This window comes from Sapajus apella, unplaced genomic scaffold (assembly GCF_009761245.1).
Source record: "Sapajus apella isolate SASKATOON/1434 unplaced genomic scaffold, GSC_monkey_1.0 scaffold3, whole genome shotgun sequence".
Taxonomy (NCBI): Eukaryota; Metazoa; Chordata; class Mammalia; order Primates; family Cebidae; genus Sapajus; species Sapajus apella.
In genome coordinates this window covers 10,325,008-10,349,047 of record NW_022436943.1, presented here as the reverse complement: position 1 = coordinate 10,349,047, position 24,040 = coordinate 10,325,008, and the positions used below count along the sequence as shown (strand labels likewise).

The 24,040-nt window shown below is 36.9% G+C and overlaps 1 long non-coding RNA gene across 1 annotated transcript; it reads left to right on the top strand.

Annotated features, from left to right (window-relative positions):
• Positions 1–22,805, top strand: LOC116531030. The gene is made up of 3 exons (XR_004260230.1): positions 1–12; positions 129–133; positions 22,419–22,805. It is a non-coding gene; the product is annotated as an uncharacterized LOC116531030 (long non-coding RNA).
• The last annotated feature ends 1,235 nt before the right edge of the window (positions 22,806–24,040 follow it).

Below are 24,040 nucleotides of genomic sequence, written 5' to 3'. Positions count from 1 at the left end.
CAATAACAGAAAGTGTTTAATTTGGACTTAAGGAAAAAGGCTTTATGTATGGAAATTTTTAAAGAATGGGATTAAACCTCTTTTAGTTTCCTGCGTTGGGCATCATGGGCAGCTGCACTGTGGAGTAGGAAGAGTCGAGATAGCTGGCCATCCCAGCTTCCCTGAAAGTCATGCTCCTTAGGACAGGGATAGGTTCCTGCAGGAGAGTTTGTTCTCACTGCTACTGGCCATAGTAGATTGGCCATAGGAAGACAACGGGCTCAAATAAGAACAATAAATTTAATTCTTAGAAATGTGCCATTGGTATTTAGAGAACACAGCCTGTTACCTGGGACACTGGGCTGGGAAGCAGTACAATCCTGGGGGTGATGGCATTGCCCAACATGTGCCCTGAGGAATAGCCAAAGCTAATCCTGGAGTATGAAAATCGGCTGATACAAACCGAAATACAAGAGCCAATAACGATGGTGCCAAGGGGAGCAGAGGCTGACCACTTTCTGTGAAACCTGGCTGTCCTTCCTGATGGTAGGTTATATGCAAATCCCTGGTGTCTTCCCAATGCATTGTACTTACTGTATTAGCTATGCTGAATATGTTTCTGTAGCTTGCAGTTAAATGACATTTAATGCAGAGAGAGGTGAGCCATAACATCTGGGGTCATTTAGGAGAAACCAACCTGAAAGCAAAAGGAATTAATAATTTTAGAAGTTTTCTTCTCTTGATATAATTGAGTGAAAAATACTGTTCTTATCTAAGGGTTAATTTGCAAAGGTACAGCTATCTTATGCAGGACTCCTATCTTGTTAATTGGTAAAGATAACATTTTAAGTAAAAAGTATATGTTAATAGTGTTACATCCTGCTGCTAAAAATCCCAGTAATAATTTTAATCCTATATTTTTTGAATATTTAGTGTGTGTCATGTATGTGAACACTTGGCATGCATTTGCTCTACTGTCATGAGTCACTTAATGACAAGGATGTGCTATGGGAAATGTGTCATTAGGTGATTTTGTCATTATACAAACATGGTAGAGTGAACTTATACAAACCTACTACACACCTAGGCTATTTGATATAGCCTGTTGCTCCTAGGCCACAAACCTGTACAGCATGTTACTGTATTGAATACTGTAGGCAATTGTAATACAGTGATAAGTACGTATATAAACATATATAAACATAGAAAAATTACAGTAAAAATATGGCATAAGATAAAAACTGGTGCCCCTGTATAGGACACTTACCATAAATGGAGTTTGCAGGACTGGAAGTTTCTGAGTCAATGAGTGAGTGGTATGTGAAAGTAAAGACCTCAGACATGACTGTTCACTGCTATAAACTTTATAAATACTATAACCTTAGGCTACATTACATTTAGTTTGTCCCTACTTCATTGATTATCAGCAAGATTAAATATTTCATGTGTGTTGGTCATTTAGAGATGTTCTTTTGTGAAATGCACTTTCACGTCCTTTGTCTGCTGAATAAAGCTTGCTTATTAGGAGGCTTTAAAAAAATTTCAATAATTAACCTTAGTTTACTGTAACTTCAACTTACAAGCTTTTAAGTTTTTTAAATTTTTTAATTGTTTTATAATAACACTTAGCTGTACAATGTGTGTCTTAAGCTATACAAAAATATTTTTTATATCCTTATTCTATATGGTTTTATTCTATTTTTCAAATTATTTCACTTTTTAAACATTTTTATTAAAAACTAAGACACAAACACATTAAACTAGGCCTATACGGGGCCAGGATTATCAATATCACACTGTCTTTTACCTCCCCATCTTGTCCCAGTGGAAGGTCTTCGGGGGCAATAACACAGGGGAGATGTTATCTCCCATGAGAACAATACCTTCTTCTAGAATACTTCCTGAAGGATCTGCCTGAGGTTGTTTTACAGTTAACTTTTTTATATTAATAAGTAGAAAGAATGTACTCATGAATAATAAATAGTACAGTACATTCATTAGCCAGTAACATAATAATTTATTATCATTATGAAGTATTGTGTACTGTACATAATTGTGTATGCTACACTTTTATATGATAGGCATCACGGTAGGTTTGTTTATAGCAGCATCATCACAAAAACATGAGTAATGCATTGTCCTACAATGTTACAAGGCTACAATATCACTAGGTGATAGGAATTCTTTAGCTCCATTAAAATCTTATGAGACCACCATGCTTTACATAGTTATTCATTGACTTGAATGTCGTTATGTGCTGCATAGCTGTATATCAACTTCATAACATGAGGACTAGTTTTGCCTAGGTATTGTCATATGATTAGAAATACGAGGTAGCCTCAGAATAAATTATCTTATTCCTATTTCAGAAGAAAGAATAATAGAAAGACCAAGTATGATATGGTATCTATGCCATCTGTTATCTTCTGGTTATAATATAGTTTGACTGTGAATTTCTTAAAATGGCCAAGTCAAGCAAAATACATGTAGCCTGACCAATGTAGTGATATCATTAGCTTCTATATTCTAGACAATACAATTAATTATTTAATGCACTCATAAGTCAACAAAGATTCAGCTGAATATTTTCTATATGGAAGATATTCTACTGAGTGCTAGGGGAGTAAAAATAAATTAGAAATACTAGTGGAAGGATACATACAAACAGGTAAGTGTTATTGCAGAAGTTAGGGCAAAGAATTGTGGTTGCATTCTTTCAAGGGGGAAATCAGAGGTAGATGCTTGGGAGGTGTCAGGAAGGCTGAATAGAAGTGTATCAAGAGTGGCAGAGGAGGAGAAGCACTTCAAACAGAGGGAATACACGAGCACAAAAGCACAAAGCCTCGTGGTATCTTCAGAACAGCAGTTCTTTGTTGCTGGAGTAAAGATGTGTATGTACTAGAAGAGAAATCCTACATGGACATAAGACTGAAACGTGTCTTTTATACTAAGTAATGAGTCCACCCTTAATCCTAAATACCTCCATAAGAACAGAATTTTTAAAGTTAGGACTGACAAATGCCCGTTTGTTTATCTGAAGGTAACTGACAGCTATAGGGAGAGTGGACTGAAGGCAGGAAAATGAGAAAGCTGTTATAGAAATCTAGAGACCGGAAACAGTGGCGTTTGAGAAAGTCAAGGACAGTGCAGTACAGAAATATAACAGTATGCAAGTGATGTCTTGAGATAGAATCAGCATGATTTATTGATGCATTAAACATAGGAAGGGAAGGAGAAACATGATAATTCCAAGGCTCCTAGCTGACAACTCTGTGGACAGTATACCAATAACCAAAGAAAGAACAGAGGAGTTCAGTTTTGGAGGGAGATTGGGAAGGCAACAAGATTAGGCTTTGGCAAGCTGCATTTGAGGAGCATGTGGAATAGGTAGCTGGAGATGTCTAGCAGCCACTGAAAGTGCAACCTCAGATTACATTTGCTTGCAAAGCAATCATGACCCATCATCAATTGACATTCATGCGTTTTAGGATATATACTGCCATCAAGCACTTTTCTCATCTCTCCCATTATTCTAAAAAATACTTTTTATTATCCTAACTGGGAAACTTATCTAATTTTCTAATTAAACTTTATTTTGTAGGTTTCTATCGAGATAATTTTGCATCTTGATAGAATTGTTGGTTAATCAGATTTCAGCTTTTGCTATTCATAGTCTAATATTCTGGCACTATTTCTTCACCCAAGTGGTTAAAAATGTTGAGCAGGACCAAAAGCAATCACTAGGTCTCACCAGCACTGAAGAGTTGTGATTATTCCACATTTTGTGCCACACCTTCACCCCTAAACTTCTCACCCTTTTCTACCTTGCTTTTGCTACAGAAATTTGGCTCTTACTAACTACGAAAATGGAGCATCTTTTCCCTCTGACTTCTGGTTGGATCTGCCAGTGGAAGACCCAGTAAGAGGATCTGAGAGTGGAAGCAGGGAGAGTTCAAAGTACCGTTTTCCCTACTCTCTCTCTTCCTCAACACTGGGGGCTCTGTCAGTGGTTGCTTTTGTCATGCACTCCTCCTTTCTTGGCTCCAACTGTCATTTGGACTCTAGCGACATCATGATTTCTCTTTTAGCCCCTCATGTCCCCGGGCAGTAATAGGTTCTGAGTCCCTGGGTACCTCAACATACCTCTTGGTACCCTTGGATCCACTCATATCTAGGCACAAAGACCATTAATTTCTATCCAAAATCCCAGAGGGGCATCTTGACTTACAGCCATGGTCTGATGAATTCACTGCCACTGAATATGACATTTTAGATGTCTCTTATGTGATTTTTTTCAACATGGTGCAATGAAGTTGTTATAGAGAACTTACAATGTTTCACTTAAATAATTTTTCTATCATCCCAACATGATATGCTACTACAAAATGATATAGTATAATAGCTTCAAACAATTTAAGGGGAAAAACACCCAGCTGTGATCAGAGAGTGCACAGTCCACACACAACCCAAACCCTCGCCTCCATTAGTTCCTTATTTAGTTGTTATTTCCCCACTGTGAAAATCACAATATAAGTCAAGAGTAGCTGTTTGCAGTAGAAATGATATACCAACTTATAAATGTCTCATCAAGAGTAAACATTTGTAGTTTAGTCATAGGAGGTCACTCCATAGCCCCAGGGTGCCCTGGGCACTTTTCACTACATAATGAGCAACTAGGTTACTCTGATCATAGCTACTGCCTGTCAAATGTAATCCAGCTAAAAGAGATCTGGGTATTTACAATCTCAATATTATTGTTTGCACTAATGTAAGTAGAAAGAAGAATGTATTTGGCATCAAAAGCTTAGAAGCAAGGGTCTCTTTCTTGCCCTACCAAGGGTAGACAAGGGCTCAGTTGCCCAGACCATAGAAGCCAGGTTCAAATAGGGCTCTTGGAAGATGATTTATTTGCTATTTAAAACATATCAGTCCCTTGACTGTTGTGTCAAATGTAGTGAAATGGGTAGGGAGTGAGGGCTAGAGACGGGGAAGGACATAATTACTCTCAACTTTTCTGCACCAACTTTTCTGATGTAGAATAGGATATTTCTAATCCAGTCTTTTGAGAACATAAATGGCTATCTGGTCACATGAAAAAATTCCAATCCCAAAGCCGAAGGCATTAGTAAGCCCAGGATGATGCTAGAAAGCTGAAAAACAGAAGAAGAAGAAGAAAAAAAAAAAAAACTGAAGCCACTTCTGTCAGGATCAAATGTAACTTGTCAGTAGTGGAGCAACATTTAGAAACGTGGCTATGTCTGTTACTCAGATGATGACACGATAGGGAAATTCCAAGTGGTAATAATCTTAGAGTTTTGAAAACAATATATAGCTTAGAGTGCTTTAACAATGCTTTCTTAAAAGGTTATGTTATGTAGATGATGTTGAATGAAAGTAGAAAGGCTTTCCCTGTGTAATTAGATGTCATATTCCTCAAAATGGAAATTTTGGGCTTTCTCTGTTGGAAATTTTTTAAAAAGGTTCCAGGAAGTCTTGTGTGTCCATCTTTTAAGTATCAGTTGAAATACTTTTATTACTCATGTTGAGAATTCTTAGTTTCCATTATGAAATTTGGGTATTACATTATTAATAAACTTAACGCTGTGAAAGCACCAAATATTATGTTTCTATAAAAATATTTTTCCTGTTACTTTCTGTATTTTTCTACAATCTCTTGTAGTAAAATTACCTTGATCTCCTCCTTCTTTAATGCTATTGTCTTCATTTTTTCCTTCTATTGAATTTTGCTTTCATTGGCTAAAATAGAGAGTTGAGATTTTGAAAAGATTGCAATTTACACTTATCAAGAACTTGCTATAAGCCATGCACTATGCTGACCTCTTTGCATACATAGTCTACACAATTTGGTTATTCCAAGATTCTGTGGGAGAGTATCCTACTTTATATTATACATTTTTTAGGACTTAGAGAGTCAACTAACTCATGTAAATCAACACAGTGTTAGAATTAAGATTTGATCTCAAACTTGTCTGAGAACAATGTTTTCCAGTCTTACAAAAAATTTGTTACTACTTGTAATTATTTCATGACACTTTTTGTTTCTTGCTCAAAATAAAAGCAAAAAAGAAGAAAACCACACAAAAATAAATCTTGTGGAACATTTCATATTTTGCTTCTTAAAACAAAAGTTAGTTTACATTTTATTTTTGTGACTATCGATGGACCATTTTCCCCTCTGAAGGTCAAGAGTTTAAATTTCTCTTTTAAAATAGCTTAAAGCCTTCAAAGCTAAGAAATAATGCAATTTCTAAATCCATTCTGTTTTCTGATTTTTTTTCACTGATGTACTAATTTTTTTAAAATGAGGAGAATCTCCTTTTTCCCCTAATTGCAAAACCATCTTAATATATGACATATTTTTATTCACTGATTGTCAGTAGAGCGATCTAGTCTGTGAATTGTACAATTTTTTAAATTTATCTTTGAAACTGATTATTTTGCTTTTGTTGGGTACACACTATACTATAAACCAAAATTTGATGGATTCAATAACTTAGATTTCAGTAAGCAACCTGCTTATGAGGAATAAGGACCCAATTGGTTCAGCTCACTGAAGCAGTAGTGGATGTAACGGTGCCCTCATGGCCATTCAGTAAATCAATTTCCTGATAAATCTTTGCTTACAGAAGATATTTCAAATATCAGGACAGTATATTGTCCTTATATTGGCCTAAATTCTCTATGGCTATCTCTTAAGAGGAGGTTTGATCTGAAGTTTTGAGAGTTTGCTTGAAGCTTTGAGATATTTCTTGGTCAAGGATAGTATAGTATAGCCATACTATAGAAGTCCTCTTCTTCCTGATGATTATAATGCTAGATTACAGGCTAAAATTTAGGTATACCATTAATGAAGGACACAGTTTAGTGTAGATGATGACTCAGCTGGGCATGGTGGCTCACACTTGTTATCCCTGCACTTTGGAATGCTGAGGCAGGCAGATCACCTGAAATCAGGAGCTTGAATCCAACCTGACCAACATGGTGAAACTGCTTCTCTAGTAAAAATACAAAATTAGACAGGTGTGGTGGTGCATGCCTATAATCCAAGCTACTTGGGAGACTGAGGTAGGAGAATCGCTTGAACCCAGGAGGCAGAAGTTACGGTGAGCCGAGATCACACCACTGCACTCCAGCCTGGGCAACGAGCAAAAAAAAAAAAAAAAAAAAGGGACGGCTCTATAGTAAAGCTGGATTCGAATCCTGGGTTCACTACTTATTCTCATTGTCACCTTGGACAAATTACCTAATCCTTTTAAGTATTCATCTTCTCACTCTAAATAGATTTAAGACTACCAATCTTGTTCAGCTGTAGAGCATAGAAAATGGTCTATGTCTGCTGCTTAGCACAGTGTCTGCTCCATTTTGCAAAGGTCAGCTTTGACTTGGATATTAAACATAACATCTGTAACCATTAGTGCAGCAGATTAGCCCATGGTGCTAACGAGTGCATGGTTATGTGGTCAATGCTCTATGGAGGCCAATCAGCCTTACTCTGATTCATGGCCTCAGCTTTACTCAGCAAGGGCATAAGTATGCCAGAATAAATCTATACCCATTGCTGGAGAAAAAAATCAAAATATCTGCCCCAAGGCTGGCCAGTCAGTAAGGTCACCTTTATACACAAATAACAGTATTAATGTTAAGTCCGTCTACTCAGAAATGTTCACCTGCAGTTAACTTTGATGATTGGGAGAAGTCAATAAATTAGCAGAATCAATGAAAGAGCAAAGTTAGATTGGGAAGGAAGTTCACAGTGAGTAGATTTTAGGCAACAGTTTGGTGAGGCTACTGCCACAGAACTAGTTATAAGAAGGACTAAATATGACTGGAATAATTTGGATCTATGAGGTCAATTAAACCGTATTTTCACATGAAACTCCTTACATAATTGGAGATGTGTATATTGGTTCCCTTTCCAATAAAGAAGCACTCTTGAGTAGAAATTAAAAACAAAGCTAAAAGATAAACACTTTTTACTAGTGCTTATTCCACTCTCGCCAAATGTTGTATAAATAATAAAAGGATATTAGTTTCAGATTATCAGCTTGCCAGAGGCACAGGACAGCAGAGGCAAACATCTTCTCGTAATGTGGTTTCCTTGATGAAGTATGAATATAATAGGGAGGTGGTAATATGAAGAGATTATGAATAAAAGGGTTTGATTTTTTTTCTGGTTTCTGCCATTGGGGAATCCTTTGGCACGGGCGGCGTGAGACATACTTTGATAAGTGGTGGGGATGATGCCTTACTGAATTAGTGTGGTGAAAAACAGACTATAATATCAGAATTTACCCATCATTTGGGGCTTACCTCAATTTTAGACCTCTTGACAGCTGCAAAAACTCATCAGTTTAACTCAAAAATCAAATTAGCATCTTCCTTGCCTGGAGAAGGAGAACAAACACATTCATCATCATTTAGAAATTTTTTTTTTTTAACAACACTGATTAACAGTAAAGTAGTATCTCACATCTTTAAAGTATTTTACACTCTCTTGGGTGCTTTCACTTGCAGTTGCTCCCTGACACACAGAAGTTAGGATAACCAAGATTACCTTCCTAACTATACAGCTTGAAGGAGACCAGAATGAGTTAACGAGAGACGTGGTGAAGGGTGCTTTCATAAAGAGCTCACATCACAGTGTCTAGCATACTTGGGAAGGACTCATAGAATTAAAACATGTTTACTGCCTGATGAAAAACAAAAAAATCCAAAACAATTTGGCTCACTTATGCAACTGAAACAAACCGGTTTCTTCCCATTCACGAAAGGCTGTATTTCTCTTTATTTTCCTTGCTCTCCACCCTGCTCCTTTTTTAAAGAACAAACTAACAAAAACTCATCTGAGAGCGAGATCAAGAGCCTCTTGCTGCCACAGAAACACCCAAAATGCCTGCATCAATGCAAACTCTCACAAACATCAAATAGGAAAAGAATTTAAAAATTTTTTCTTCATTTGGTCTTTACTGAATCACCAGTCATTTTAGGCACATGACATTACTTATTTGTGTCAACTCTTGCCCCATTTCCCCCAACCTTTTCCTTTCGTAAGTCCTTCAAGTCTTTGCTCAAATCTTACCTTCTGAGGGAAGTTTATCTTTTGAAACTTACACACATCCCTTACCATTGTGTGTGTGGTGTGTGTTGAGGGGGGCGGTGATCTCCTGTCGCGCCCTAAACTTCTTCATCACCTTTTAAGGTAGTATATAATTTCCATATTTATGTTTGTTGTTCGCCCATCTCTCCTCACTAGAACGCTAACTCCAGGAGGGCAGGGATCTTTGTTTAGTTCACTGATGAGCGCATAAAGAAATACATGTTGTGTGGAAGAACAAACCAATGGTTTTCTTTTGTCTCTCTTATAGGTAACTCAATACTAACAAGCATCCCAACCAATTCTCGTTTTAAACTTTTAGAAGATGGCCAGGGAAAAAGGTTAATATGCATGTGCTGAACCCATCTTATTTTGCAGAGAGGAATAGCAACATATTTCGATAGAGACATGAAAAAGCTCCTGAAAGTCTAATACAGAACTTACTAATAGTGTGTAACAAATTATTGGGTTTTAGAAATTCAATTTAGTTCTCAACATGTGCAACTTCACCACCTGCATACACGTGAGTCACACCCACACCAGCTTTCTCTGCCAGCTCCACCTTTTATCCTCCCCTTCATTAGCCAACACCTAATTACATACTAATTGGCTCAGAGAACACAAGCTTATTATTGCACTAAAAACACTCAGAGCTCCCCCACAGGCAGATTCTCATGAAAACCAAATACAAAAGGAGTTGGCCCACTGCCTGGTTTCCATTAGGACTAAGCTAGATTCTTCTAGGTCCTGGCCACTGATTAACATTTATTTTCAGGCTTCTCCTAAGTCATATTTTTCAGAGGCACATTTCAATACTCAGTACCAGCCAATGGGACCAACCAGATTTGAGTCTTTCATGTGGGCAGCAATTTCAGACAGAAAGGACCTGTAGAGATGACCTTGATCATTATGGGAATTGTTCATTAGACAGACACCCGCAGATCACCGGGAACATTTCTTCATTAAGCCTACTATTGTTTTCCTTTTGTGATCCCTGAATATCAAAGTGTTCAAACTGCATCTCTCTAGGATTAGATAAACTGACTTTATAAATATATTAGGAACATGAACATGTAGCTCTCTTTGCTGAAACTCATTTTTCTTCCAATGGGAGACACAACAAACCATTCCTACCATCACAGCACAACCAAATGAGCTGTGACTAATGACATAGAATATTAGGAGTCTGACTGGAGATGCAGTTTTGCGAAACTGGGTTTTTTTTTTTTCAACTGGAATCTGGTACTTTAATTATCAGTACGGATAGGCTCAGACACCTGGAGGAGGAGACAAAAATATAGAACAGAGTGTCCACATTGGCTGCGTACTGCTCTCCCACACTCCCCTAGTGTGGGTGAGGTGGGGGTGGCACCAGTGGGAGATGCTTGCCATGTTCAGAAACAGAATGCCATATCAGGGCAGGAAGAATTAAGAACAAGGAGGAAGAAACCCTTCAACCTACATCTGTCTCCCAAAATGAGCCACAGACCAGCCCCAACTGCATATCTAAAGGAGATGAAGAATCTTGGAGAGAGTTCACTACAAATTGTTGTTGCTTTGGTTTGATGGTATGAGGCAGGGGCTGAAATATGGATTCCCTCCTTGGATAAGCAGATATTTTCAGAGTATTATTTAATCAAACTTGACTGCAATGCAGAAATCTCTTACACAATATCTGTGTCAGATTATTATTCTATCTCTGAACAACTCTAGTGATGGGAAACCTACTTGATAATCCAGTCCTTTTGAGGAAAGGTTTCATTTATATATACTCCTTTAAGTATCACAGATACCACAACGAACAATCGTATGAGTGTAAGTGTACTCTCCATTTAAAATGTTTATATTCCTTTTCATGTAAACCTCATGCTGTAAATTCCACATTCTAAGTATTGTTAATAATTTGTTCATTCATTTAATAACATATTAACATACCCAGGGTGATATGCAGTATCCAACACATGGTAAGGCCTCAATAATTGTTGGGTGAATAAATCTTTTTAAAGCACAGTGCCAATATATGTGCTGGAAACTTATCTGGTGAATGTATTGGCCCTAGTTCTTAGTTACAGACAATAAAACCCACTTCAGCATGTTTAAATGGAGATGGATTTATTAAACAGCACGGAATCATTGAGTAGCCTGAAGAAACAGACTCTGTGTTTCCAGGAAAGCCCCAAAACCTCACCACACAATTGGGCTTTTATGTGTGCTGCTGCTGGATCCAACGGTTCAGGGTGAGGGGGTTCCTGCTGCCTGCTCTGGAACCATGCCAAGTCAGCCAAGGTGGGCATGGGCTGACTGAATGCTTTTCAGCTGTTTCTCTCTGCTCTTAACTACATTTCAAATTAAAACCCTGCATAAGTGTGTCAGACTGGTGGATTCTAATTCAAATAAGGAAACTCCTTTACTGAACCTTAGCAATAGATTTTCTAATGTTCCATCTGTCTAAAGACATCAAGCAAGTTGACCATTCATGTCATCTGCCACAGTGGGGTAGGAGCTGTGAGCTGGGACCTGAGCAATATCTCATGAGGACAAAGGAGTTGGGCAAACCGACGTCTTCCCAGGTCATCAGCAGTAATCTGAGCACTCTGAGATGAATCTCACAAATTTATAAGATTTGCAAACAGTATGAGTTATTCTACCTGTGTATGAGCTCTTCACCCTGTTGTTCTCCCAACATGATGAATGTGTGATTCATCATCTGGTTCTGACCTTCATTTCTGCCTGTTCTTATGTAAAAATTAATATCAACACGTGCTTGGAGTCTACTGAGAAAATACGTTGCCATTTCTTGCTTCAGCATCTTTATTATCTCTTTGCTTTATTTCCCTTTTTCTTTCTGTGGGTTTTCCTAATTTAAGGTCAAGTTTGGGCATCACCTCTACTGGGAAGCCTTGCTCGATTCTCCAATACTGGGTCAGTTCCTTTGACTAGAGCTTAGTCTCTTGTCCCTACCTAACTGCCAGGGGGTTGGATAATGAAGTCTAACTTTGAGGTCAGGAAGAAGAAATGTCATTTAGTTAATACACAGAATTACTTATACCACAATACACATTCCTGGCCTCCAAATATCATTCTTTGTCTCACAGGGGAGACAAAGTCTAATTCAATCATGGTATACAATTCAAAGTTCAGAATCTCTTGGTGACGCTCAGTTCTATCCATAGTGATCCCTTAAGTTAAGAATTAGACAAGTTTTCTGCAAGTGCCACGCCACTCCAATCTTATGCACCCAATATACAGTGGTACAACAAGAACAAAATAACTTCAATAATATTGCCCATTCAGAAAAGTGAAAAATAAGAGTCAGCAGTTATTCATAGCATATAAAAATCCTTTAGACAGGGGGTCAGCAAATAATTTTCCCTCCCCTCCCTTCCTCTTCTCTTCTCTTCTCTTTCTTTCTTTCTCTTTTTGGATGGGATCTTCTTAAGTTGCCCAGGCTGGCCTTGAACTCCAGGGCTCAAGCAATCCTACCACCTCAGCCTCCCAAACAAATACTTTCTGAGAGGACAATTTCTATTTCCTAAAATGGTAAATATTTTAGGTTTGCAGGCTATATACTGCCCACTGCAATTATTCAACTATACCATTGTAGTCCAAAAGCAGCCATAGAGAATGCATAAAGCCCAGCTATATTTCAATAAAGGTTTATTTATAAAAACAGTACACATCGTTGGGCGCGGTGGCTCACGCCTGTAATCCCAGCACTTTGGGAGACCGAGGTGGGTAGATCATGAGGTCAAGAGATCAAGACCATCCTGGTCAACATGGTGAAACCCCATCTCTACTAAAAATACAAAACTTTAGCTGGGCATGGTGGCATGTGCCTGTAATCCCAGCTACTCAGGAGGTTGAGGCAGGAGAATTGCTTGAACCCAGGAGGCGGAGGTTGCGGTGAGCCGAGATCGCACCGTTGCACCCCAGCCTGGGTAACTAGAGTGAAACTCCGTCTCAAAAAAAAAAAAAAAAAAGTACACATGTACCTGGCCTGTAATCTACAGATCATGCTTGAGACAAACATTCTGAAGTCTAACCTAAAGGTGGGGAGAGTTGCTTGACTAGGGTTTTATCTCCCTTTTGAGACGAATTCTAGTGTCTATTTTCCCTCTACAGCATCTGGCTCAACACTGGGAGATTTTTTTTTGGTTTATTATTCTATTGGACCATATTTGAAATGGAAATTAAGAAATATGTACAGCTTTCTCTACTGCTTCTAGCTAGAGCAAGTGGAAAACATGAAGTTTGTTTTACAGTTCAGACCATCAAAGGCTCATGGTTTCTTTGGCAATATGATTATCTCAACAAATCAGTAGGCTTCTAATTTATTTGGTCCCAGTCAGTTCCACATGTAAATAACTACAAAGATCTTTTTTAACCATCGCTATAAATATGCCTTATTTTTTGGTTTATTTTCCTGATGTCTTTCTCAGTTTAATAAATTGTCTTAATATAATCTAAAACAATGATTAAGAAGACCACACCAATTAATCTGATCTTTGCTGTACGGTTGGGTTTGCTGTAGGGATCAACCCTACATTCTCAGTTGATCACAACTGAGAATGTTTTCTGCCACCTGGCTCGTCAAAGTCTTTTAATTTTTTTTTTCTTACTAACTGGGATCTGAAACAATCAGCTGTTCTAACTCTAGGATGCTTCATATTTCTGGACTCTGTATTCTCTTTCATTTTTGCTTAAAAATCAGACACTGCAAGCCAATGATGATAAAAAATATAGTGATACTCTAATGCTAATCACTTCCCATAGAGCAACAAATTCAATATGCCTATGGACTATTAATAATTTCCTACAGCTACCATAACAAGGCATCACAAATTGGGTGACTTACAACAATAGAAATTTATTGTCTCACAGTTATGAGGACTAGAAGTCTGAAATAGAAGTGTTGGCAGGGTTGGTTTTTACTGCAAGGCTCCGAGGGAAAGTGTATCCCATGCTTCCCTTCTAGCTGCTGGTGGTGATCGGCAATCCTTAATGTCCCTTTGATTGTTGTTGCATGGCTCCAACCTTCTGTTTTCACATGGTGTCTTTCTATGTGTCATCATATCATCTTCCTTCTGTGTATATGTATCTCTGTGTACAATTTTCCCTCTTATAAGGACACCAGTCATGTTGGCATAGGGCCTATTCAAATAATCCCTTCTTAACTTGAGTGTGGCTGCAAAGATCCTATTTCAAAATAAGGTCACATTCACATGTACTGGGGTTTAAGACTTTAACATATTTCCTTTGGGGGACACAATTCAACCCATAACAGCATATCATCTGCCTTCCAAGTTATTGCAGATGGCAGTTGTTTTTTTTTTGTTTGTTTGTTTGTTTTTAAATGAGACAGTCTCGCTCTGTTGCCCAGGCAGGAATGCAGTAGCACAATCTCAGCTCACTGCAACCTCTGCCTCCCAGGTTCAAGCAATTCTTTCATGCCTTAGCCTCACAAGTAGCTGGGACTACAGGCATGCATTTTTGTATTTTTTGTAGAGATGGGATTTCACTGTGTTGGCCAGGTTGGTCTTGAACTCCTTGCCTTAAGTGATCTGCCCGCCTCAGCCTCCCAAAGTGCCAGGATTACAGGTTTGAGCCACCGTGCCTGGCCCCAGGTGACGGTTTTACCAAATGTTTTTGGTATTTCATGAGTTATCAATATTCCTGTATCATTTTCCTTAGCATGCACTGTCTGACTGCTAAGCCAGTTTAACATATTTTAGGTTTAGTTTTGACAGCACCCTTTTCAAGCAATCAATACCTATCTTACCAAGCAAGATAGGATGACTGCATAACAATGCCAAAAATTCTGCAGTTGCCCCAATAAAAGTTTATTTCTCACTCACATTACATCCAATGTGGACCAGTGGGATGCTCTGCTCCACAGTCAATAGGGAATCTGGGATCTATACATCATGTAGTTCTGTCATCCTCTGTTCATGCTTCTCTGCTTTCAGTGGGTGGAGAGAGAGAAGTGTGGAGGAATAAAGGTTGGAAAATAAAGCATGCCACTCCCACTGGCATTCTAGTAGCTAGCAATGAGTTACACACCCCCAGCTAGCTGCAGGCAAGATTCAGAAATGTCAATAAATTATGTGGCCAGGAGGGCAAGAAAGAGAGTTTGGTAAACACAGCCTTGCATTTGCCACAAGTACTTTGAAAATATCTGAAATATTTTTTGAACAATTTTAAACAAATGAGTTTCAACAGGCTCAAGTCAGTTCCTAACATTTGTTAATATTTGTGGCATGTCATCTGAAGGAACAAGGTATGTGCTATCAAGACTTCTAGCTGGCCCTGGCACCTTGCTTGTGTCTTGAGTCCAGCTGTGAATCTGGGAGAGGCCTGACAGGTCTTTTTTTGACACCATAGTTCAGCAATTGCTGGGAATGAGAAGTTCTCATATCTTAGTTGAAGTTTGAAGCAAAATTCTGAACAATGAAGATGGGTGTGAAGAAATGTAAAAGACATGAGTAAACCACGGCCAAAAAGAAGATAGGAAAAGAGATTAGGTATTAGATAGAAAGCTTCACTTTAATTCTAGAATTCTACTTATCTACATGTTTTCACCCATCAGGCATAGAATGACTTTCAGATCCCTCTGATAGTATCCCACTTCCAACCTAAATTTCCATTGGTTTTAAGTTTGGGTAGAAACAAAAATACAGGTTAATAATTATTTTCCAGGTGCACTGGAATGGTCAACTATTTTCATCATTATGATTGCTAGATACTTTCCACTAAGAGTCTCATCTTTTGTTAGTTTACCTTTCATGGGGCCAAACTTCAGATAGGTATCTTGTTATCTTGTCTCATTTAGCCTTATTTCCAAGCCTCTTGTGACAAGATGTCTGTCAGAATTCCTCATATGACATGCTATCTGTACCCTTCTTCCTGTCACTCTCCTAGGAATATGCTTTAGTTTTCAAACTTCCTCCTAAAATTTGGAAACTGGAAATAAATCTAGTCCCTGTGTGTGGCTAGACTATTGCAGAATATTACAGGTGTGTTATTTTTCTTTGTATACAGCATCACTTTCATTGTTTTGACCCTACCCTCCGTATACAATTTCTAAAAAAAAAAAAAAAAAAAATCTGTTGCTTGAGACTCCTAATCACATCGGTCTTCAAAAACTTGGAGATTTGAAGCTTTCCCTCAGTGCTGGTATCAAAATGGACATTAGGAAAACATCATTCCTATGCTTTGCCTGTCCAGACTAAACGTTGCAAAATTTGTAGTACATACCCCAAAGAACGTCTGGCTCTCCTTTTATCTTAACTTGAAATCACTCAATTTGCTACTTTCTCAGCTTCTTGTCCTACCAATGCATTAATTAACATGCAATATTGTTTTCTACTGTTAGAGCTGATTCTTTTAAAAAGGAAAATGTCTATTGTTCTATTCTAAGAATGAGATATATTCTCTCAAATCTCTCATTAATAACTATATGTTTATATTTTCTTGGATGTTAAGATTTTCAGTGTTTTAATTATATATTATCTATATCTTGTACATATCTTTGTTTTTCTAGAAATTAGTTTTAATTTATTAATATTTCTTTAGAATAACCGGGCTTATATTTCTAGCATATCTTTAGTCTTCCATGCTGCTGTTTTGTGTTTTTTTTCTAGACTTTTTTTTTTAACTGCTATAGAAATATGCGAAGTTCGAAATCCTCTTGATTAAAACTAGTGATTAAAATACTAAACCAATCATTCATGACATTCATAAGTTGTACCATATCCTTCCTTTGCTGAAAAAAATTAATGAAAATCTTTTTGCACTTGAGTGGCAATTTCTTTAGTTCAGGGTTTCAAGATTACACAAATGACATTCCTCCTTTATATATGTATCAACCAGTCTGTAATCACTGATCTGGCAGTGGGTTTGGTGGATTTCAACAGACTGTCCAGTGAGTCAGAAAGACTTCTTGTCACACTTTACATGACCACCACTGTATCCAGATAGTCACCTGTTGCTGGAACTGGTAAAAGCATTTTTCTAGCTTTACTGTAAATGTACTTTAGCTTTGTGAAATATAAAATACATTTTTATTTTTGCAAAGTCCAGAGCTACTTTCTATGAAAAGAACCTTGGCTTCTTTTTAAAAATATATATATTTCTGGAGATATAATTTACATACCATTAAAATATTCATTTAAGCATATATTTCAGTGGTTTTTAGTATATTCACAGAGTTATACAACCATCACCACACTCTGATTTTAGAAAATTTTCATAATCCTGAAAAGTCACCCAGGAAGAAGGGAATTATAGTCTGGAAAAGACTGTTATGGATATATTACTCTCTGCTCTTCCCTGATAAATATAGCAATAAATCTGGAAAACAGAACAAGAAGAAAACAAGGGAGAACTTTGAAAGGTGGTAAGAGAATGAAAAACTAATTAGAAACCCTAGGACCAGAAGAACAACACAGGTGTATGGTGCAGTATTCCTTCTACCTTCACTCAACTGCAGAAAGTGACACAGACCAGACAGTTTCCACAGAAGGCAGCTCAGGGAGGCTTATTCCTCTCCCAGATAGAATGCTCATACCTCCAACAATATCATGTGAGCCCACCACCACTGGTAAGTAGAATCAACTGCCCTGCCAATAATCAGAGGCAAAGGGAAGTGCTCACCTTTCACACCTGACCTGAGACTACTCCCCTGCTGAGAGAAACTGAGATGTCCTTCTGCACCAGCAATAGAGACCCTGTCACAACAGTAGCCTGACTTTGCACCTGTGAAAACCTGAGATTCCTCTTCCCTGCCCAGAGACACCTGGGATGACAGGGCCCAATCACACTACCATAGCAACCCCCTGTCTGGGAGGCATCTTCATCACCCACATCACCTCCCCATTCTACAGTGAAGCACATCTAGCAGCCTGACCTAGGGAAATTTTCCATCCTCTCAGACAGCATCAGCAGGGACAAACAGGAACAGTGGCACCAGATAAACAAAGCAGACCAAAATAATATCACAATATCTCTGAAACTTAAACTGTTATTGGAACTACAATCCATAAAGTGGCCAGGATCTGCATGCTAAAGCCAAATGTGCTGATTTCTTGATGAAATAAAACATTTTAGTAGAACCTAGAGTTTACTAACATAAGAGACAAAATATCCGGAATGCAATCAGAAATCAAACATCATAATCAATAATCAAAGAAATCACAACTTGAGAGCTGAGAGATAATGAAAGCCAGCACTTTAGTAAATCACACGTTGGAGTTATCTGGCAAGGATTCTAAAACAACCATAATAAAAATGTTTCAATAATTAATGATAAATTATTTTGAACAAATGAAAAAACAATATTGTAGCAAAGAAATAGAAGGTATAAAAATATGGTAAATATAGAATTTAAAAATACAACAGAAAATTTAGAACTCACTAGATAGACTTAATAGAATAGAGATAACAAAACATGGAATAAGTGAACTTGAAGATGATAGAATTTACCCAGTCTGAACATGAGAGAGAAAATATACTACACCAAAAAAAAGAAAACAGAACCTCAGGAACCTATTAACACAATAACCAAAGATCTAACTTTGTATCATTGGAACCCTAGAAGGAAAGATAAGGGAAGGAGCTAGACTGAAAGAAAATTTGAATAAATGATGCCTGAAAGTTTTCCAAATTGGTGAAAGACATGAATCCACAGATTCAAGAAGTTGAGAAAACCACAAATAATATAAATCCAAAAAAATTAATACCAAGATATACTATAATTAAACTTCTGAAAACTTAAGACAAAGATAAATCTTGAAAACCACAGAGAAATGACACTTTACTTACATAGGGATACCAATTTGAATGACAGGGAATTTAGTTTTGAAATCATAGTGGTTAGAGGAAGTGGCACAACATATTTCATGTGTTGAAAGAAAAGAACTGTCAACTGCAAAGTCTAAACTCAGTGAAATTATTCTTCAGGAATAAAAAGAAATTGAAGACATTCCCAAAGAAAGGAAAGCTAAAAGAATTTGTTGCTAGCAGACATTCTCTTAAAGATTGGGTAAAGAGCTGAGCATGGTAGCTCATGCCTATAATCCCAGCACTTTTGGAGGCTGAGGCAGGTAGATTAGGGAGGTCAGGAGTTTGAGACCAGCCTGGGCAACATGATGAAACTCTGTCTCTACAAAAACTTTTAAAATTAGCTGGGTGTGGTGGTGCACACCTGTAGTCCCAGCTACTCAGGAGGATAACGTGGGAAGGTCACTTGAGCCTGGGAAGTTGAGGCTGTAGTGAGCTGTGATCATGTCATTGCACTCCAGGCTGGGCAATAGAGTGAAACCCTGTCTCAACAACAACAAAAAAAGATTGGCACCAGTAAATATAACTAAACTGTAGTTATAAAATATGGCATAAATATATTTTTGTATGTAACTTTTATTTTCCTATGTGATTTTTAAAAACTACATGAAACAATAATAAAACACTGTTGATGGGTTTATAATGTATTGCCACATAACATTATGAAAATAATGACAAGGGGGATATAAGGGAGTTATATTAGAGCAAAGTCTTTATGCAGTATTAAGTTAATATTAATCCACACTAGATTGTTTTAAATTAAGACATTGTAATCTCCAGAACAATCATTAAGAAAATAACTGTATAATATTTAGCAAATATAATAAGAAAAGAATTAAAATAATAGCCAAGATATGGAATCAACTCAGGTATTCAACAACAGATAAATGAATAAAGAAAAAATGGAGTAGATGCCCAATGGAATATTATTCAGCCACAAAAATAACAAAATTCTGTCATCTGCAGCAACATGTATGGAAATGGAGGGCATTACATCAAGTGAAATGGAACAAAGTTAAGTACCCCATGTTCTCGTTAATATGTGGAAACTAAGAAAAGTTGATCTCATAGAAGTAAAGAGTGAAACGGGATATTGGAGGCTGAAAAGTACAGAGAAAAGGGAGAAGGAATAGGGAGAGAGTTGTTAAAGGGCGCAAAATACAGCTAGATAGAAGGAATAAGTTATAGTGTTCTGTAGCACGTAAGATGACTATAGCTAACAATAATATACTGTTTCAAGTATCTAGAGGAAGCATATTGAATATTCTTAATACAAAGACATGATCGACATTTGAGATGATGGATATGCTAATAATTCTGATCTCTTCAGTATACATTATATGTATCAAAACATCACTGCACTCCATGTATAATTATTATATATCAATTAAAAAAATAGTAAACTAGAGAAAAGTAAATGTTATTCAGAAAGTCATAAGAAAATGAAAACATTTATACATTAAGTGCAAAAATAAGATGATATGATGTTGTGTATAGAAAACCTAAAGGAATTCTGTAAAAGCTATTAGAGCTAATAAATGAGTTCAGAAATGTTGCAGGATATGTCACCAGCCTACAAAAATCAATTGTATTTCTATACCTTAGCAGTTAATAATCCAAAAATGAAACTGAGAAAATATTTGCAATAATATCTAAAACACTAAAATCCTGTGCATGAATTTAGTGACATAAGTGCAACATTTGTACACTGAATACCACAAAAATTCGTGGAAAGATATTGAAGCAGATCTAAATAAGTGGGAATCTGTAAATGGATCCATGATATGGATCATATGACTTACAATTGTAAAGATGGCAGTACTGTTTAATCTAGATTCGACAAATCCTTATCAAAATATCAGCTGGTATTTTTGTGAAAACTGATAAGCTGATCCTAAGGTTCAAATGAAAATGCGAACCATCTTGAAAGAGTTGTCAACCCATCTTGCAAAAGAAAATCAAAGTGGGAGAACTCAAAATTATTATTAATAGTTGCAAAACATTGTTATTTGAATGAACAATGCATTTCAAAACAAATTTTGATTTATTCAATATTTAGGATGTCTTCACTTTTTTGCATAATGCAATGTTTTATAATTTTTCTGCAGATCTTTGATACTTTGAATGTTTTAGGGAATTGAACTACCAGGGGAAAGCATATGAATTACTTGAAGGTTTTGAGACATTTTCCAAAAGGCTTTTAGTAAAGTTCTGAAAACATAATAGCCTTACCAGCATATTTGACAATTTCTGGAATTTAAGAACACACTAGATATTATAATGTAATGTTTCCTAAAATGTAGTTCATTATTGCCTATTGTTTTTACTTGCTGTTTTTGATAATGAGTTGAAAGTACCATTTTCCATTATTTGTTGACTTTTGCATGTATATATTTTTAAGTCTGGTCCTATTATTTACCCATTATGTTTGAGAATTTACCATTGTTAACAAAATATTATTGTCATTAAATTATAATAATTTATACCATAAAATTTCTCTTCTGTGAATTTTATTTTTTTAACTCTTTTTTTCTTTATACTTTAAGTTCTGAGGTACATATGTAGATCGTGCAGGACTGTTACATAGGTATACACATCCCATGGTGGTTTGCTGCATCCATCCCTCTGTCATCTACATTAGGTATTTATCCTAATGTTATCCCTTCACAATCCCCTCACCCCTTGCTAGCCCTCCCCTAGCTCCCCCATCCCCCAGCAGGCCTCAGTGTGTGATGTTCCCCTCCCTGTGTCCTTGTGTTCTCATTGCTTAACACCCATTTATGAGTGAGAACATGTGGTGTTTGGTTCTCTGTTCTTGTGTCAGTTTGCTGAGAATGATGGTTTCCAGATTCATCCATGTCCCTGTAAAGGACGTGAACTCATCCTTTTTCATGGCTGCATAGTATTCCATGGTGTATTTGTGCCACATTTTCTTTATCCAGTCTAGTATTGATGGGCATTTGGGTTGGTTCCACATCTTTGCTATTGTAAATAGTGCCACAATGAACATACTTATACATGAGGCTTCATAATAGAATGATTTATAATCCTTTGGGTATATACCCAGTAATGGGATTGCTGAGTCAAAGGGTATTTCTATTTCTAGATCCTTGAGGAATTGCCATACTGTCTTCCACAGTGGTTGAACTAATTTACACTTCCACCAACAGTGTAAAAGCATCCCTATTTCTCCACATCTTCTCCAGCATCTATTGTCTCCAGGTTTTTAATGACGGCCATTCTAACTGGCATAAGATAGTATCTGGATGTGGTTTTCATTTGCATTTCTCTAATGACCAATGATGTGAGCATTTTTTCATGTTTGTTGGCTGCATAAATGTCTTCTTTTGAAAAGTGTCTGTTCATATCCTTCGTCCACTTTTTGATGGGGTTGTTTTTTTCTTGTAAATTTAATTTCTTTGTAAATTCTAGATATTAGCCCTTTGTCAGATGGGTAGATTGTCAGATTGGTTGTTCTGAACATTAGGTAATTTTTTTCCATGGGGTCAAAAGGTACCTAAGTATATGATTGTGAGTGGAAAAATAGGGGACAGAAATCAGGTATTGACAATTTTTCCATTTTCATTTGTGTGTGAATTTTTAATATAAATGGAGAGGTAAAGCATTAATGCAAGTTAAAATGTTTCAGTGAACAAGTTTCACCAGTTCAACTTTATAATTATAAATAAACCTGTTAAATTTTTTTCTGAGCAATGCCAGCATTTGGATTTCTTTTTCTAAAAAGTACATGTCTTATTGACAGCAACTAAATGGTGTTCGTAGCATTTTTATCATACAGTAGATTCCATCCATTCACTATGCTTTTCTAACTGAGTTGTCCTACAGGCAAGTACATATTTTTAACGTTGTCTGTCTTCTGTGCTATTCCTGTAAATTTGCTATTAAAATTCACTAAACTATTTTAAAAAATGGGTAGTTTGCAAAATTTTTTTTCCCATTCTGTTGGTTGCCATTCACTCCAATAATAGCTTCTTTTGCTGTGCAGAAGCTCTTAAGCTTAATTAGATCTCATTTGCCTATTTTGGCTTTTGTTGCCATTGCTTTTGGTGTGTTAGTCATGAAGTCCTTGCCTATGCCTATGTCCTAAATGTGGTATCGCCTAGATTTTCTTCTAGGATTTTTATGGTGTTAGGTCTTATGTTTAAATCTTTAATCCATCTGGAGTTCATTTTTGTATAAGGTGTAAGGAAGGGGTCCAGTTTCAGCTTCCTGCATATGGCTACCCAGTTTTCCCAACATCATTTATTAAACAGGGAATCCTTTGCCCATTGCTTGTTTTTGTCAGGGTTGTCAAAGATCAGATGGTTGTAGATGTGTGGAGTTACATCTGAAGGCTCTGTTCTGTTCCATTGGTCTTACATCTCTATGTTGATACTAGTACCATGCTGTTTTGATTACTGTAGCCTTGTAGTATAGCTTGAAATTAGGTAATGTGATGCCTCCAGCTTTGTTTTTTTTGCTTAGGGTTTTCTTGGCTATGTGGGCTCATTTTTGGTTCCATATGAAGTTTAAGGTTGTTTTTTCCAGTTCTGTGAAGAAGGTCGATGGTAGTTTTATGGGGATAGCATTGAATCTATAAATTACTTTGGGCAATATGGCCATTTTCATGATATTAATTCTTCCGAACCATGAGCAATGTTTTTCCATCTGTTTGGATCCTCTCTTATTTCCTTGAGCAGTGGTTTGTAGTTCTCCTTGAAGAGGTCCTTCACATCACTTGTTAGTTGATTCCTAGGTATTTTATTTGTAGCACTTGTGAATGGAAGTTCACTCATGATTTGGCCGTTTGTCTGTTATTGGTATATAGGAATGCTTGTGATTTTTGTATCCTGAGACTTTGCTGAAGTTGCTTATTAGGGAGTAATAGATTTTGTTTCATGGAGTTGACATGACAAAGTAGACAAAGCATTTAAAGTGTTTAGTTCAGTGCCTGGTACATAGAAACTCCTTCATTAATGTTAACTATTCTTATTCTCATGATAGTAATATTAACAATCATCTTCAGATGAGAAGAAATTTCTCCAAATTGTGCCTTTTTCTTTAGCTGAGGGGTGTGAGTTGCTAGTGACCTCACTCTCTGACTATCTG